General features: G+C 36.8%; 1 protein-coding gene across 1 annotated transcript in view; it reads left to right on the top strand.

The window, feature by feature from the left end:
• The first annotated feature begins 4,534 nt into the window (after positions 1–4,534).
• Positions 4,535–17,627, top strand: part of Sik3 (Salt-inducible kinase 3) — a 36,530-nt gene continuing 23,437 nt past the window's right edge. Inside the window, exon 1 of the mRNA XM_090155174.1 lies at positions 4,535–4,605. The gene's annotated coding sequence lies outside the window, so the exon portion shown is untranslated. The remainder of the gene's footprint in view (positions 4,606–17,627) is intronic.

Below are 17,627 nucleotides of genomic sequence, written 5' to 3' on the forward strand. Positions count from 1 at the left end.
CCTACACCCCTGAGTATCCATTTAGGCCATCCAATTGAAACTTCCCATTCCTACACCCCTGAGTATCCATTTAGGCCATCTAATTGAAACTTCCCATTCCTACACCCCTGGTATCCATTAAGGCCATCCAATTGAAACTTCCCATTCCTACACCCCTGGTATCCATTAAGGCCATCCAATTGAAACTTCCCATTCCTACACCCCTGGGTATCCATTTAGGAAATCCAAATGAAACTTCCCATTCCTACAACCCTGAGTATCCATTAAGGCCATCTAATTGAAACTTCCCATTCCTACACCCCTGGGTATCCATTTAGGAAATCCAAATGAAACTTCTTATTCCTACACCCCTGAGTATCCATTAAGGCCATCCAATTGAAACTTCCCATTCCTACACCCCTGGGTATCCATTAAGGCCATTAATTGAAACTTCCCATTCCTACACCCCTGGGTATCCATTTAGGAAATCCAAATGAAACTTCTTATTCCTACACCCCTGAGTATCCATTAAGGCCATCCAATTGAAACTTCCCATTCCTACACCCCTGAGTATCCATTAAGGCCATCTAATTGAAACTTCCCATTCCTACACCCCTGGGTATCCATTTAGGAAATCCAAATGAAACTTCCCATTCCTACACCTCTGAGTATCCATTAAGGCCATCCAATTGAAACTTCCCATTCCTACACCCCTGAGTATCCATTTAGGCCATCCAATTGAAACTTCCCATTCCTACACCCCTGAGTATCCATTTAGGCCATCTAATTGAAACTTCCCATTCCTACACCCCTGGTATCCATTAAGGCCATCCAATTGAAACTTCCCATTCCTACACCCCTGGTATCCATTAAGGCCATCCAATTGAAACTTCCCATTCCTACACCCCTGGGTATCCATTTAGGAAATCCAAATGAAACTTCCCATTCCTACAACCCTGAGTATCCATTAAGGCCATCTAATTGAAACTTCCCATTCCTACACCCCTGGGTATCCATTTAGGAAATCCAAATGAAACTTCTTATTCCTACACCCCTGAGTATCCATTAAGGCCATCCAATTGAAACTTCCCATTCCTACACCCCTGGGTATCCATTAAGGCCATCTAATTGAAACTTCCCATTCCTACACCCCTGGGTATCCATTTAGGAAATCCAAATGAAACTTCCCATTCCTACACCTCTGAGTATCCATTAAGGCCATCCAATTGAAACTTCCCATTCCTACACCCCTGAGTATCCATTTAGGCCATCCAATTGAAACTTCCCATTCCTACACCCCTGAGTATCCATTTAGGCCATCTAATTGAAACTTCCCATTCCTACACCCCTGGTATCCATTAAGGCCATCCAATTGAAACTTCCCATTCCTACACCCCTGGTATCCATTAAGGCCATCCAATTGAAACTTCCCATTCCTACACCCCTGGGTATCCATTTAGGAAATCCAAATGAAACTTCCCATTCCTACAACCCTGAGTATCCATTTAGGCCATTTAAATGGAACTTCCCATTCCTACACCCCTGAGTATCCATTTAGGCCATTTATTATGTTTTTTTTTTTATTTCCTTCTTTATGCATATATACTATCGATCCCCCACCCCCTTTTCGGACCGCACATAAGTCGCTTGTGGCTTAGTGGTCTTTGTATATATATAAATAAATAAATAAATAAATAAATAAATAAATAAATAAATAAATAAATAAATGGAACTTCCCATTCCTACACCCCTGAGTATCCATTTAGGCCATTTAAATGGAACTTTCCATTCCTACACCCCTGAGTATCCATTTAGGCCATTTAAATGGAACTTACCATTCCTACACGCCTGATTATAAATTTAGGCCATTCAAATAAAACTTGTACATTCGGAATCTCAAGACACTTTTAAAAGTGAGCGAATAGCTGATTTCATAAAGTAGGAGGAGCTTAAAGATAAAATTGTGCCCTTTACGTCATAGACTAACTTCGACGAGTCTACGAGCGCGAGTTAAAATCACGATCTACGTCAAAGTTTCCAGCGCACGTGCAAAGCGCGCACGAGAAAACCATTAAATTAAAGCTCTGCTTGGTGATTTTGTAAGAGAAGCATTTTAAAATTCTACATATATTGAGTTTAGTTTGTGTATACCGCATCACGGCTAAAGTTTATCGCGTTATGTGAAATATAAGAAAATCACTGCGTAGTTATATTTACATTTTAATTAATCATATTTTCCCAATAAAATAGTTTTAGGAAGTTAGTTTATGTAAAAATCAGAGGGAGTCTGCGAAAGTGTTTTAAAAGCAGTATAGTGAGCGGATACTTCTCTCGTAACATAGTTTTATACGCTTCTGATATAAACAAATAAAAATAAGGCATAAATCGAGCTAAAATGTCGTAACACCATGAATCTATTTAACCCATGAATATCCAACTCTATCATTAGCCACGGTATACTCTGAGGGAACGTGGGGCGGAGCCTATTTTCGCGCCATACGAGTGATTTACTCTTTAAGCCAATAAGAACGAATTAGGAAATGATGTCATTTTAGCGCCAGATAGTTTACGAGAGCTCGGAGAGCAGAATAGCCGCGAAATGACTTCTCAGGTGCGGTTCACGTTATTTTGTTCAAAATAAGCTTTACAGTTATAATTCTTTCTAGTATAAAAATATAAATTAAAAAGGAATGTTACTCCGATATTATGAAAGCAATCTTATGCTATCGAGTGTCTGTGAGATTTATAACAATTTAAACATACAAACTATCTCTGAAAAGCTAAGCCTCGGTGAAACTTTGGAAGAAAACCTGAGTCAATTTTTGCCATATTATTATTAAATAATAAATGCTCTGTTATCATTTTATTCTAATAAAATCTATTCTAATAATAATATGAAATAGATCTATTTATTTAAATAGATTAATGATAAGTACTGCAAAAAGGAAACATAACCATAACGCGTCATTTTAGGAACTAACGCTTCGATTGCTTATAAATAACAGCTGACACAGCTGAGTTCTACTTCGACTCCGTCACTATAAATTGGCTCCGCCCCACGCGTCGCCAGAGGTGACCTAGGGTATTCCAGTTGAATATTCATGGGTTAAATAGATTCATGGTAACACTGATTTCTGTCCGTATAATTCCCCGGTTTAATTTGTCACATTATTATTCAGATTAAAAATAACGTTTAAAACTAGAAATGTCGGATTTATATAAATCAGTGGCGTAGACAAAGGGGGTTCCGGTTCCAGACCCCCCCTTAGACCAACCTTTGACTGTACTAAGTTTCCAACCCCTTTGTCGACCCCCTCTTAACATTAACATACTTCGACTTGACGAATTTCTGGCTACGCCACTGACACAAATACGCTCAATTATTCATAAGACTGATTAGGCTGAAGATTAGGGGCCCACCAAGAGCCCTGGGGTATTGTGGCCCCGTGCACGGCATTGGGGATATTAGAAGCAAAATAATTGGTGGGGGGGGGGGGCATGAAACGTTTAAAGGGGCCGTTTTGGAAACCATTCACCCCGATGACTTTATTTTTAATAAATATGTATACTTATTAAATGGATGTCATAGTCTTTTGTCTATACGCGAAGGGCTATGGCGGAGGGATACTCCGGGTCATCTGTCCGTTCTGTCGCGCGTGGGGTATGTAAAGCGCCACTGAGAGGAAGCGTATCAATTGTCTCTGATTGCTGGTTAAAAGGGAGGGTGGAATTGCGGGTGGGGGAGGGTCGAAAACGGGCGAAGTTTGTCCGCGGCGCGCGACATAAGGGTCACCTAGTTTTCTTTCCTAACGAGAGCCCCCGCGCGTCCCCTTCCCCGCTCCACTCGGTCCGTCTTTTTCTTGTTCGCTCAGTTTCCGAAAATTGGGGGCGGCCCGTTAAGGCAATGACGTCAATGGGTGATCGGCGCGTGCCGAAGGGAGCCAGTTCTGACGTCACGCTGACATCAAAGAGCGGCCGTTACGACGGAGCGAAGACTTTATAGATCGAGTGAGCTGCGCCTCCGGATTCAATGAAAACTACCGTTTTGTTTTTCTAGTTTCTCGGACAGGCCGAAAATAAGCGCTCGCTACTAGAGTGTCGCCCCCCCCCCTCCTGTTCTCGCTTTCCTAACGGGGTAGAGCGTTGTCCGGGCGGGGAGGTAGGTACGGTCTACGGCCCGCGACCCTTAAATCGGCTATCAGATGGTCTTAAGCCGTGGGTGTGTGACGTATTTGAGAGTTAAGACGTCGGTAAGAAAAACGGCAACGTTATTAGGCGGCGACCGAAAGCGCTTTTCGGAAGAACGTCGCGTTTTATTTACTTAATATATTCCGAACGAGTTGTGATGGCCGTGGCTTTTTATCAATATTGAAATATTCACTGGAAAATTTAACCGTTTAGTTCTCTTTTGTATTGGCTTTTCTTTTTTCTTTTTTAAGAGAACGCGGCTGTAAAAATACGATTTTTGAAAAAAAAACCACGACAAAAATTAAAAACTTACGAATACGTTGTAAAGTTCTTTCGCTGATTTACTGGGAAAATTAGTGCGAAGATTTTTTTGGACCTTTTGGAACTGGGGAAAATATGGAACGGCTGTGGACACCGAAACGAAACAAAACTTTATGAGTGAGTTTTAAAGAATATTTCCTTTCTACTCTCTTTTTAGTGAGGGGCTAACCACTATCCCTAATCAATGTAAAATCCCGTATCTTTAATAATCATTAATAATCAGCGAGGCTAATACTTTTCGAGGTTAACGGTAATAGTTAGTGTAGGGAGCTGTTGGCTCGATCTCGTGGCATGCAGGGCTTGCCACCACCCTCCTACGCATTGTAACTCGGCCACCTGAATTAATGGCTTCAAAAGTCGCTCGATGACTTAGGCCTAAGGTGGTGCCTTGGGTATTAGCCTAGCTGATTATTATTATTATTTATACCCTTGGCACCACCTAAGGCCTAAGTCATCAAGCGACTTTTTTAAAGCCTTTAATTCAGGTGGCCGGGTTAAAATGCGTAGGAGGGTGGTGGCAAGCCCTGCAAGACACGCGAGCCAACAGCTCCCTACACTAACTATTACCGTTAACCTCAACATGTTTTTATGGAAGGGGAATCCGAAGAGCTCGGGGGGAAAGAACTTGCAAACTCAACGCGGAAGGAGTTGTTCCGAGTTTTCACCTAGTGCCACAAGCTGGGATCGAACCCGGCTCCTCTTGCTGCGAGGCGAAAGTGCTAACCACTAAAGTGATTACGTAATCGATTACAGATTTAGCACTACCAAAGGCGGTACTCGCTATAATCGGTGTACATAATTTAAGGTTAACTCATCGCTTTTTAGCAGTGTTGAAAAAAAAAACGGCTTTTTTTAAATTAAAAAATTCAGTATAGTTAAAACCAGTTGCAATCGGTGGTTTAAAATGGATAAATCCACTAATAAAAAAAATCAAATTGTTTATATCTAGCCCTCATTACTTCGAAAATGCTCAAATTGAAATATTTCAAAATTACATTTTTGAGCGTGACAGTACCGTTACATTGTTAGGTATAGCAGGCTTATTTATCCGCTTTTATACCCAAACATGGCGGCGTATTTTCACGCGCAAAATTAAGTTTAAGTTCCCCCAATCTAGCTCTCATTACTTACGACGAAAAGTGAAGGTTAAGTTTTAGTTTCGTTTTGAAATAAAAAATTTAGAATATTATATTCTGCATTTTTTATTTGAAATAAATTGGCCTTTCTATAAATTCATCTACGCTTGCCGAACTTGTTTTTATGTTGCTCCTACGTCACGATGTCCTGGCTTTATTAGAAAAGTTTTGACACGCGCGGTTTGCACGCGCACGTGAAAATCCGAGGTTTCTCGTGCCTTAAGTGCGCGCTCTTAATATTACCGAAGTTAAAGCAGTGACGTAGTAGCTAAGTTAAAACAAGAAGGCCACGTTAATTTATAGAAACATCTATTGTATTTAAAATTTCAATATTTCCAATTCATTTCTCAATATTTTTTTGAATAAAAAAAAAGTATTTTAACCATGGATTTTTTTGGTAGTTAAAACCGACTTAATCCAGTCTGGCTGGTTCTTGGCAACCCTGCTTTTTAGCAATCTTTTGAATTCGAATTAGCCTTTTCAGTTGACGTACAGCCACGAAGCGGTCAACGCGAGAAGTTCATAAGCCGCTGACATTTCACGTGCTAAGCAGGCGCTTTTAGATTTATTATAGCAAGTCTGCTAAAACCGGCAGTTTACAAACTTCTCGCATTGACGGCTACGCGTATTTTTCGAGGGCCAACCACTCTTAGAAAATCTGTACACCAGATTACGCTTAGATTAGCACTGCCAAAGGCAGGGACTTCAACGATTACGCGTATTCCCATTAGTACAGTCAAAGGTACGGCTCTGTACACCGATTACGCGGAGTGATCAGCCCCTCGGTATTTTTGGACACTTCTAAGCGGACAATGCCGAAACAGACGCCATTAGGTGGTTTCTTTTCGCCTGTTCTCGGACTAAAAGTGTACTCATTTTTTTATTCGCATGTGTTCCGGCCCTTAAACTATTCGCTTGTTCCGGAGTATTAGGGCTACTCTTTTTACTCCTTCGGAAAAGGAGGTGTAAAGGCGCGAGTAAATTGGATTGTGTCGTCTGCTTTCCAGAATTTATCTGCTGAAAGGCCACAGGCAGCTATTTTTTCAAAAAAACTTTTTTTCTCCGACTCAAACTATTCGCCACCACAGAATCGAAGTAAAATGACGTCATAGCCTTACTCTTTTTACCCTACTCCGAAATCCCGGAACAAGCGAAAAGAAACTACCTATTGTAACAGGGTTGCCATCTATATTAAAAGTGGAACAAATATTTTATCACGAAAAATGCTTGGCAACCCTGTTTTCTAGTAGTTGGATAACACGGTTGCCACCCATTTTCAAGGTGAAACAAATATTTTATCACGAAAAATGCTTGGCAACCATGTTTTCTAGTAGTTGGATAACACGGTTGCCACCCATTTTCAAGGTGAAACAAATATTTTATCACGAAAAATGCTTGGCAACCATGTTTTCTAGTAGTTGGATAACACGGTTGCCACCCATTTTCAAGGTGAAACAAATATTTTATCACGAAAAATGCTTGGCAACCATGTTTTCTAGTAGTTGGATAACACGGTTGCCACCCATTTTCAAGGTGAAACAAATATTTTATCACGAAAAATGCTTGGCAACCATGTTTTCTAGTAGTTGGATAACACGGTTGCCACCCATTTTCAAGGTGAAACAAATATTTTATCACGAAAAATGCTTGGCAACCATGTTTTCTAGTAGTTGGATAACACGGTTGCCACCCATTTTCAAGGTGAAACAAATATTTTATCACGAAAAATGCTTGGCAACCATGTTTTCTAGTAGTTGGATAACACGGTTGCCACCCATTTTCAAGGTGAAACAAATATTTTATCACGAAAAATGCTTGGCAACCATGTTTTCTAGTAGTTGGATAACACGGTTGCCACCCATTTTCAAGGTGAAACAAATATTTTATCACGAAAAATGCTTGGCAACCCTGTTTTATAGTAGTTGGATAACACGGTTGCCACCCATTTTCAAGGTGAAACAAATATTTTATCACGAAAAATGCTTGGCAACCATGTTTTCTAGTAGTTGGATAACACGGTTGCCACCCATTTTCAAGGTGAAACAAATATTTTATCACGAGAAATACTTGGCAACCCTGTTAAAATAGTGTCTGCATCACGATAGTTCACTTACAAGCTTCCAAAAACTACCGCTTGGGGAATTACTAAAAACACCCCTTAACCTTTTTATTTCTGTCCAACCAAAAATAATTTAAATGACTTTCAATTTGTGAATTTATTCGCTGCAACACTGTAGGTGCATCATTTGGAGCTATTATCTGAAAAACACTAAAATATGAAAGTAGTGGTGACGTTAATTTCCGAATGTCAGTGGGTGAAAATTAACTGCCCCTATATGGTGTAGAGTAACTTTCGCTACGTCATAAAACGTCATAACGTAGTGGGAGGGAGATTTCCCTTATGCTAAATCATTAATTTTATTTTTGGAGTGAAAAAAGTTAACATTTTAAATATCTTTTAATGAAAACAGAAAATAATGAACCGTAATTATACGATAGATTTAAATTTTGAAGTGGCATTTTCCCTAACGTTAACACCAAGTAATTTTGTTTGATGAACTTCTGATATGATATAATCACCTTGATAAATTATGTATAAAAATTATAAAATATTATTAGCATTAATTTCTGATTCATAATTTTACTATTACGTATTGAAACGGGTTATGTACGCTGCATTTATACCACAGATGGCGATAGTTATCTACGCGATAACAAAAAAATTATGTTAGAAGTATGATTTATTCCGCTGGAAAACAGGCTAACTATTATTTCTCAATAATCGAACTCTTATCGGAATGGCTGTCACTGTTCTTATCTCTGTCAGCCCTGTTAGAGATTAAACCCTCGTAGACTTTACTCCGTCGTGACCTTTGACTGCGCTCACTCATTTAATACCGCGAATAATGACGAACATTCCAGACGATGTATTAAAAAAAATTTCCAGGGGCGTGAATACCATTATTAGACGATCGGTGCCTCTAAACATTTCGACGGATATACCGAGACAAAACTAAGTAACTCTATTTCTATCATTTTAACATTATTAGGTTGTACCAAAAGCATACACCGCCACACGGCTATTTTACCTCGTGTGTTACTCCGTTTGTTGACGTAAAATGTCACCAATTACGCAACTCAAAAAAGGTAACGAAAGAATAACAATTTATATACGGTTTTACATTTTAATAATTATAAAAGAGAAAAACAAGTATTAGTATATCTTAAAATAATTGATAATTTAGGTATAGAATTATGATATGTGACGTAACATTTAAAAAAAAAATCAGCTAAGCTAATACCCAAGGAACGACACGGGACTTAGTCAACTAGCCGGCAGTGCTTCCACATGCGGGGATTTTTCAACCTTACAAAATGCTAGAAGGGAATAATGCAATTTAACAGGGAAAAGGGGAAAAGTGAGGGAAAGCGCCCTTTCGTGGGGGGAAATGAGGGAAAAGTGTTCTTTGCACGGGAAGAAAGGGATTTTTGAGCTTTTCTGATAACATTGCCTGTTCTAGTCTACTCAAATTGTATATTTAGTCCATGGATATGTTATGAGTCACAGATGTAAAAAATATTTTCATTGCGTTAGATAGTAATGAAAGTCATGATCTAAATATCTAATTTGCGACTTTTGAGGATATATTTTTGCAAAATTATTCAAATGTAAGTAATTTTGTAAAAAATAAAACCTTATATTTGGAATTATTTTTAGAATTAAACTGAATATTTATATAAATTAGTACCAAAAGCTCCAAAATATAGCGAGGGATAAAAATGGGAATTTCCAATCCAAAAATGGGATAAAAGGGATTTTTCGTTAAATTAAATTATCGGCAGAGGGAAATTTTAGACATCAAATGTGGAAGCCCTGGTGGCCGGGTAAAATTGCGTACGAGAGGGGTGACCATAGACATAATAAAGAAATAGACCCAAGGTTGTACGGGTGGTTAATACGGAGCCGACGCCAAGCAGACAACCGGTAGTTGTTCCGTATTCCTGTGGTACTACGTTTAAGCGACGCCTGTCGATTAAGTTAGAAAATAAAAAATCATCACGTGACACGTCACACATGTTCGTGTTTGTAATCGTTTAGGTTCTCTGACGTGATTCGCGAATATTTCGGCTGTGAAAATTTAAAATAAGGTTAATTTTAATTATAATTTGTAAATAAGTTAATTAAATCTTTCGAAACCCAAATAAAAAGCAGCGAATCATCTTTTAATTAAAAATAAATAAATTCTAATTGACGAAATGATATTTTGTCAAAGGCTTAAGCAACTCTGGTACTATACAGGTGTTGTGGTTATGGCTTGTTATTGGGAATATTCTGAAATTCTAAATTGTAAACAAAAGTAAATGGAATTTTGATGAAATGGATGATTCTACAAAAGGTGTGTAGCTATTGTCCTTGAAATAAAATGAGCTTTGACAAATATGGCTTGACCCTTCATTTCTAGATTTTTGTCCTTCGCTAATTTGTGGAGTCTGACCTTGAAATATAAATTAATAACTTTCTTGATCAAACTGAGGTGATGATGTTCGATTCCAACTTCCGCATCAAACATATGTTTCTGGAGATCTGGGAAGATATCCATGCCAATAATATTTCGTAATACAGCAAGTTCTAGTTCTTAGACTACATTTCTTTTATAGAGAGAGGAATATCTCTTCATAACAACTTAACAAAATTGGCTAAAAACCAAAAGAGATCTCGCTCAAATTATAATAACATAATTAAACCTACACGAAATGATCCTTGGTCAAAACTTAAAGGTGAGAGGTTAGCCTCACAGGTTTTTTCTATTTCACTTTCAAGTGGATGTAATTTCTTTACATTAAATAAAAAAATAATTTAGACTATTTTTACTTGTTTTAATTCTATGGAAACAAAACCGGAGTTGGAATGGCTTTTGGCGTGACCCACCTTTTGCCATTTACAATTTGTATATCCCGTTCTAAAAAGTGATCATTACAAATTAAATCATGATTTGAAGGTGTCGCGATTTACAGCAATTATCCATTGAGAAAGAATTGTAGGTTTAGATAAGGGAAACCGATTGTTATATAAAGATTATAAATAAGAATGCATATTTATCTAAATAATATTTTAATTTAATCCTACTTATGGAATGAAACCTTTTCCGGTATTGTTTTACTGTTGAAAAGTTATTGCAATGCGTAAAAGCACAAATATTAACAGATTTTCAGTAGAAAACACTTTGACTACTACTTTTTTAATAAAAAAATCACAAAAACTTGGTTATTTAATTATAAAACATGTTAGCTAACATAAACGTACTACCCGTTTTTCAAATTAAACGCTAAAGTTTTTGCGTCTGATTTTAAACCCGATAAATATTCTTAAGCGTTAGGTACTACGTGTAAAGCTTGTTTTCCACTGGCGCGCGCAACGACGCGTTTCTCAGCTTTGAAACGTTCAAACGTTTTTACGCGCGTAAAGAAAATAACATTATGACGCGCGCTTGTGGAAAACAAGCTTAAGGCCAGGCGCTCACTGCTCTTCCTAACGTCTCCGTCCCACCTTTCACAAGCCTTTGCTTCGTAACGGAGGCAATGCCTTGTGGAATGCCGGACGGATACGAAACGGAGAGCCAGTGGGCGCCTAGCCTTAGTAAAGCGCCACCCAACTTAAGTGGCGCTTTACACGTAGTACCCCAGGAATACGGAACAACTGCCGGTTGTCTGCTCTAGGAGGAGGCGATTACCGTTAACCTCAGAAAGTTGAAGCCGAAGAGCTCGGGGGAAAACCCCTCTAAACAGAAGGTGAAATAATTTACATTAATGAAACATGTATCTTTGTAGGCTCGACCATTGAGTTGGGAATATTAATCTAGAAATCCAATCAAATATGCTCCCCGCGAAACAAGTTTTTGAAAATTACGAATGTGCCCTCTCCTCTAAAATGACGAGAAAACGTTATCATATGACCCAAGGCGCCATCCATTATTTTTGAAAAAAAAATTTGGCCGGAAAACGCGTCTTATTTGAACGAACCATTGAGAGATAGACGGCGCCACGGGTAGAATGATAAAGTTTTCTCGTCATTTGGGAGCAGACGGCAGTATTCTTATTATTTAAAAACTTGTTTCGCGAAATAATGAAATCCGACGTTTTGATTGGACCTCTAGATTAATATTCCCAACTCAATGGGCTCGACGCTGATTCCATTGGGCGCCAATTTCCCGCCAAATCGCGGATGTGTACACCGGATCATGGCTCAAAATTTACTGAGTCTATTACTTCGCCACACACTATTTTTTCTTCTCTAAAGGTTTTTGAAAAATCAGCCGGTACCTGCGTAGGTACATGTTTCAAGCGAATAACATATGCGAAATAGGTAGACGGATACTCCTCTCGTAAGAGATATATTAAATCATTATGTTATTATTTACTTTGTTTGACTTAAATCAAAGATTATTACTTTATTTACTAAATAAAGTAATTATGATTGCCTTAAATCAAAGATAACTATTTTATTTACTAAATAAAATAGTTATGATTGACTTAAATCAAAGATAACTACTTTATTTAGTAAATAAAATAGTTATGATTGACTTAAATTAAAGATAACTATTTTATTTACTAAATTAAGTAGTTATGATTGACTTAAATCAAAGATAACTATTTTATTTACTAAATTAAGTAGTTATGATTGACTTAAATCAAAGATAACTATTTTATTTACTAAATAAAGTAGTTATGATTGACTTAAATTAAAGATAACTATTTTATTTACTAAATAAAGTAGTTATGATTGACTTAAATTAAAGATAACTATTTTATTTACTAAATAAAGTAGTTAGATTTCATTTAAGTTCAATTGTCGTTACTTACGGTATTTATAAGAGCAAAATAAAAATGTAGCCTTGGTATTGTGGTAAAAAAAGCAGATAAGTATAGGCGATTTCCTCACACCAGTAAAACGTTGGGGAAAAACCAACTATTCGCGTGTACAACACCTGAGCAACGCGAGGGAATGTGAATTGTAGTTTCTATTAAATAATTCAAGCGAAAAGTCTCAAACTTCAGCTCGCTGCAAAGCTTTTAAATAATATTTATAATCATGTAAGTTTTTAAAAAATTTAATTTTAATTATCATTGAAAAACGAAAAAAAAAATAGGTGCATTTCAAATTTATCTTTGATATTTTAAATTATTATTTCACAACGGAATTAGGGCTAAGTCGACTTAGTAACTCGTAAGCTCGCGTGGGACTATTATATACTTCTGGTGTGGACGTTTTAGATATAAAACCGTCTATCTGTAGTGATGTAATAGGGCCTTTATGGCGCCCTGGCGTATAATTCAAATGGATTTGGAGCGTCCGAGAAGAATCATTTTAGCGTCGCGCGATCGGCTGCGACCCCGAAGCGTCACGACAGAAAAAAATAACCATAGAATTCCCGGTAACACGTTAATTCATTTTAAAAAGAATTATTCACCCTCCTAATGATTTTTTGAGCCAAGATGCGAAATAGATTTGACGAGATAGTCCCGTGGGGAGGGTGCCGATACTGAGTGGGAACCAGACATTTTATAATTAATTAAAATCGATGATAATGATACTACAAAATATACTTACTACTTTAAAAAATATTATGGAATACTATGTATACATATTCTTTATCATTAAAACTTCATTAAAACGAATTTAAATAAAGCACTCGAAATTAAAACGTGGAAAAAGGCAATAAACTATAGGTTCGCGAAAGTTATCATAAAGCCGATTGAAATATTTACAGTACCTAAGATTGAAGTTAATTAACTTTTTTTCTTCGTTGTACATATATAAAAATCGATATTTTTTTATATATTGATAGTTACCCCGTAATCAATATATTCATGTTCAAATGTACGTTTGAATATATGCAAAAGCACCTGTTAAATTTCCGAAATGTTTCCCTAAATATTGGTGGTGGATGTCTAACTCTCACTATTTCTATAGGGAACGTCAGGACCAATTTGCAGCGTTAAATCTATAGGGAAAAAAGCGAATTATAAATAAAATTCGATGTCTTTATGGGCGGACACCTACCCTAAGCGCAGCTGGTAATGTTCCACATAATTACGGGCTTAGGTTCTACACGTGATCCGCTGATAGACGACTTCAGAATCATCATACTCGGGGCCGTGTTCTTCGCCAATACCCACTTTTGGAAATTCCAGTCTGAGAGGGCCCTAGACGACATTATTTGCTCCGGGCCGGTGGCGGCGCTAGGATTAGTAAATAAGGGCACCTAATATTTTTATTTTTTGGACCCTTAAAAGGATTTTAAAGTTTTTTTCTCAAGTTAGCAAAATATGGTTGTTTTATACTCAACATTTAAATTTTTACGCTTTCTGTAATAATTTTCTGTACATTTTTAAGGAATTTAACAGATAGCCTTCGAACGTTCCCGCTTGTTTTATTTTTTTTGGGCCCGTTTTGGACGAGGCCACTGCTCCCGGCCCAGAAAAGTCTGCGCGTGGCCCTGATCAAATTCTATTGATTGATAGGCTCTTCGGCTGTGCCTGACCAAGAACTAGCAAACGCCTTTGGGAAACGTTTCACGTTGGTAGTGAACGAGGGGCAGATGACTTTGTTACAGGGTGTCCTAATAATCATGATTAAAAATTTAATCATGATTTAAACTTTTTTAATCTTTGCACAGCCAAAGCTATAGATTTAATTTTAATCTAATCTAATCGCGATTTAATCATACGAGGGTGTCCTAATAATAATTGGAGTGAGCTTAGTGCTCGGAATTGTTTATTCATTATCCACAAATTTTTCGATTTATTTAAAAAACGTTGGTAAAAAGAATATCATTTTAACTTATTTAATTATGTTTTTTACGCAACCAAGCATTTATTTGAATAAAAGTGGTATTTATTTAAATAATTGTTTGCTTTATTTAAATAATAGGCTTATTCACTTTCGATTATTTAAATATATTTCAATTTTTATTCAACAATTGGTTATTTAAATAAACATTATTTAAATATCGCCGAGCTTATTTTATTCGTGGATAAAAATTAATCGAAATCCGAGCACTAAGTGAGCTGCCCTTCGATAGTGAATGATTTTCCAACATTCCTCATTAAATATAATTATTACAATAAGATTCGATAACTCCTCGATAAATGACATCAAAAAATGTATAATATTTATCTCGTTTTACCATGCACGGGTATGAAATTCACATGCTAAAACCTTCTACAAAATGTAACATACATGTTTTCACCATGGGAGTATTAAATTGCTATCGTTTGGCAAACAGATATACAGAGTGTTAACTAAACAAGGTGGCAAGACAAAATAATACCTCTTCTCGGAAGAGTTTGCCCTTGGGCGTATTAACTACTAAACACGCCATATTCAGAGCATACAAAGATAATTTAAACTCGTACCCTAGATTCGAAATCACTCCCTCGCGCGTTGCCGATAGCGTTTACCCACTTCCCGCCGGAACTCAGAAAAAATTCGCTCCATGGTTTGCGCCTTACCGCAACCACGGCCAACTTCGATCACGCGCTATATAGCGCGGCAGCGCGTGATCGAAGTTGGCTGTGCCGCAACCGATGGAGCCTGATTTTTCTGATGTCACGTGCCGGAAAAGGGTAAACGCTTCGTAACAAAACCGTCAATGGGAAAGCTCTCAGTATTCGAATCTAGGGTACGAGTTTAAATTATCTTTGGAGCATATAAAAACGTAATCCCGGTCCTATCTCGACCGGTAGAATATTTTTTATTATAATTAAAATAAATATTACAAATGTTATGCAACAAAAATGAGAAATAGAAAATACAAAATTAACAATTATTAGAACGCTCACGAAACGTAAAATATATACGTGAGAGAAACTAGTTTAAAGACAATGAAAATTTCAATGACCTTGAAGACATGGTTCAAGGTCATTGAAATTGAAAATGTATCTCGAGAACCATTAATGATAGAAACTTGGTTTAAATTATAAAAGTGTTCCTCATCACCATTTATGTTGAAATTGCTTAAATTGGAACCTGAGAAATTTTAAACCAAACGCAAGAAGTTCGTGAAGGGAATAAAGATCGAAAACTACTAGTTCTAAGGCATCAAACTTTTTATGACAAACTAGTTTTAGTGAGGAAATTACATTTACCTTCATTGGCACCCGCTGATTTTTCATAGTGCGGGCTGAAATTCATCATATTTTATTAATTTACTACATGTTCCTACGCGGTGTAATTTTAGCACTATCTAGCGATCTAAAACGTAAATATTACACTGCCTGGAAATAAATACTTATTTATAAAAAGTTTTTACGCTTTGTAATAGTTTTAGAAATCGACTATATTTTGATTTTCGCTACGCACTATTTTATCTTCCAAAACGTATTTTGAAAAACCAACGGGAACCTGTGAATGTACATGTTTCGAGAGAATAACATTAACACTATTAAGTAACTCCGTCTACAGTTACCATAAACGAAATGCAAACCAACGACCCCATTAATAGTTTATAGTTAAACGTCCTACTTCGACTTTTGTTGGTGGTGTCGGTACCCGTTTGCGATTGAATGAAAGATTTTATATTCAGTTTTACCGTGATACAACTCACTGTATATATTTTAGATTATTATTAGAAAACGTGTTGGTTAAACTTGTAGCTAAATGTAGACGTAGCTTTATTGATTGATATTAATCTATACGCTTACAAGTTATCCCGTTCACGTTCTCTAGGGGTACCTTAACCTGGCCATTATATAATAAACGCGTACGTGACGTGGGGTCCGACATACATAAAAATCTCGAACACTCTAACGAAACTTTATTGAGAAATCTTGAAATCAACTTGAAAATCCCGAAATCTGGGTGCAACAAAGTTCAAAAATCTCAAAATAATCCTAAAATACCAGTAAACAACAAGAAAATCGTATTCTAAAATCTCAAAATGAATTTCAGATTTCTGAAATCACTTTGAGGTCCAAAATCCCGTACTCAAAATTTATATATTGATAAAAAACAAGATGTCACGGGCATTTAATATCCCCGATTTATTAAATATATTTTAAATAATAAATTTTAACAAATTTCCAATCATCTTGTACATTCACTTAACAAACCCAAGAAGAATTTTATCGATAAAGAATTTTTCGAGTTACTTGTTTTTGGAGATAAAGTAGCGAAACGCAAACACTTTAATTTAAATAAATTTTTAGACAAATCGAATATTTAGAGTTACCTGGTTTTGGAAATGAGGTAGCGACACGCGAATGAATTTTTTTTTTGAGTTATTGAAAAAAAGTAGCGAAACACGAACACTTTAATAAAGTTTAATTTAAATTAATTTTTAACGAAAAATATAATTTACCCTGTCTCACCAATGAACATACGCTATGGAAACACTCAATTTATATGCGGGGGTTCATATACGCTGTCCAAAAACCTTTACTTCTAATAAAAATTAACTTACGCAATTCCAAATCTAGGTTAAATTTAGGTCGAGTTATTAAAAAATATAACTTTCGTGAAATTTAAGGAACGTTATGTAGAGTTTTACGCGAAAATGGAAAATCACGAAAAGGGGGAAAAAAAGCTAGGTGGCCAAGTAAAATGGCTTGAGTGGTGGTGGCAAGACCTTCATGCCACGCGAGCGAACAGCTTCCTACACTAACTATTACCGTTAACCTCTACAAGTTTTTATGGAAAGGGAAAAACGAAGAACTCGAGGGAAATTCCCTTTAACCAGTGGGGAGATAACTTGTTAACTCAACGCGGAAGGAGTTGTTCCGGATTTTCACCCAGTGCTACAAGTTGGAATCGAACCCGGCTCCTCTTGCTGCAAGGCGAAAGTGCTAACCACTCCGCCACCCCACAGTAATACACTCCAAAACTTAACTTAAAATTAATATTTACCGATAAAACCGAAGTAAATATGGTCCCAACCTAACCAAAAATATAATTTTTAACGTTATCCGACTGAATCTTCAATAAAATATCTAATGCAAAAATCA

This window comes from Leiobunum rupestre, chromosome 8 (assembly GCF_980474605.1).
Source record: "Leiobunum rupestre chromosome 8, qqLeiRupe1.1.hap1, whole genome shotgun sequence".
Lineage (NCBI taxonomy): Eukaryota > Metazoa > Arthropoda > Arachnida > Opiliones > Sclerosomatidae > Leiobunum > Leiobunum rupestre.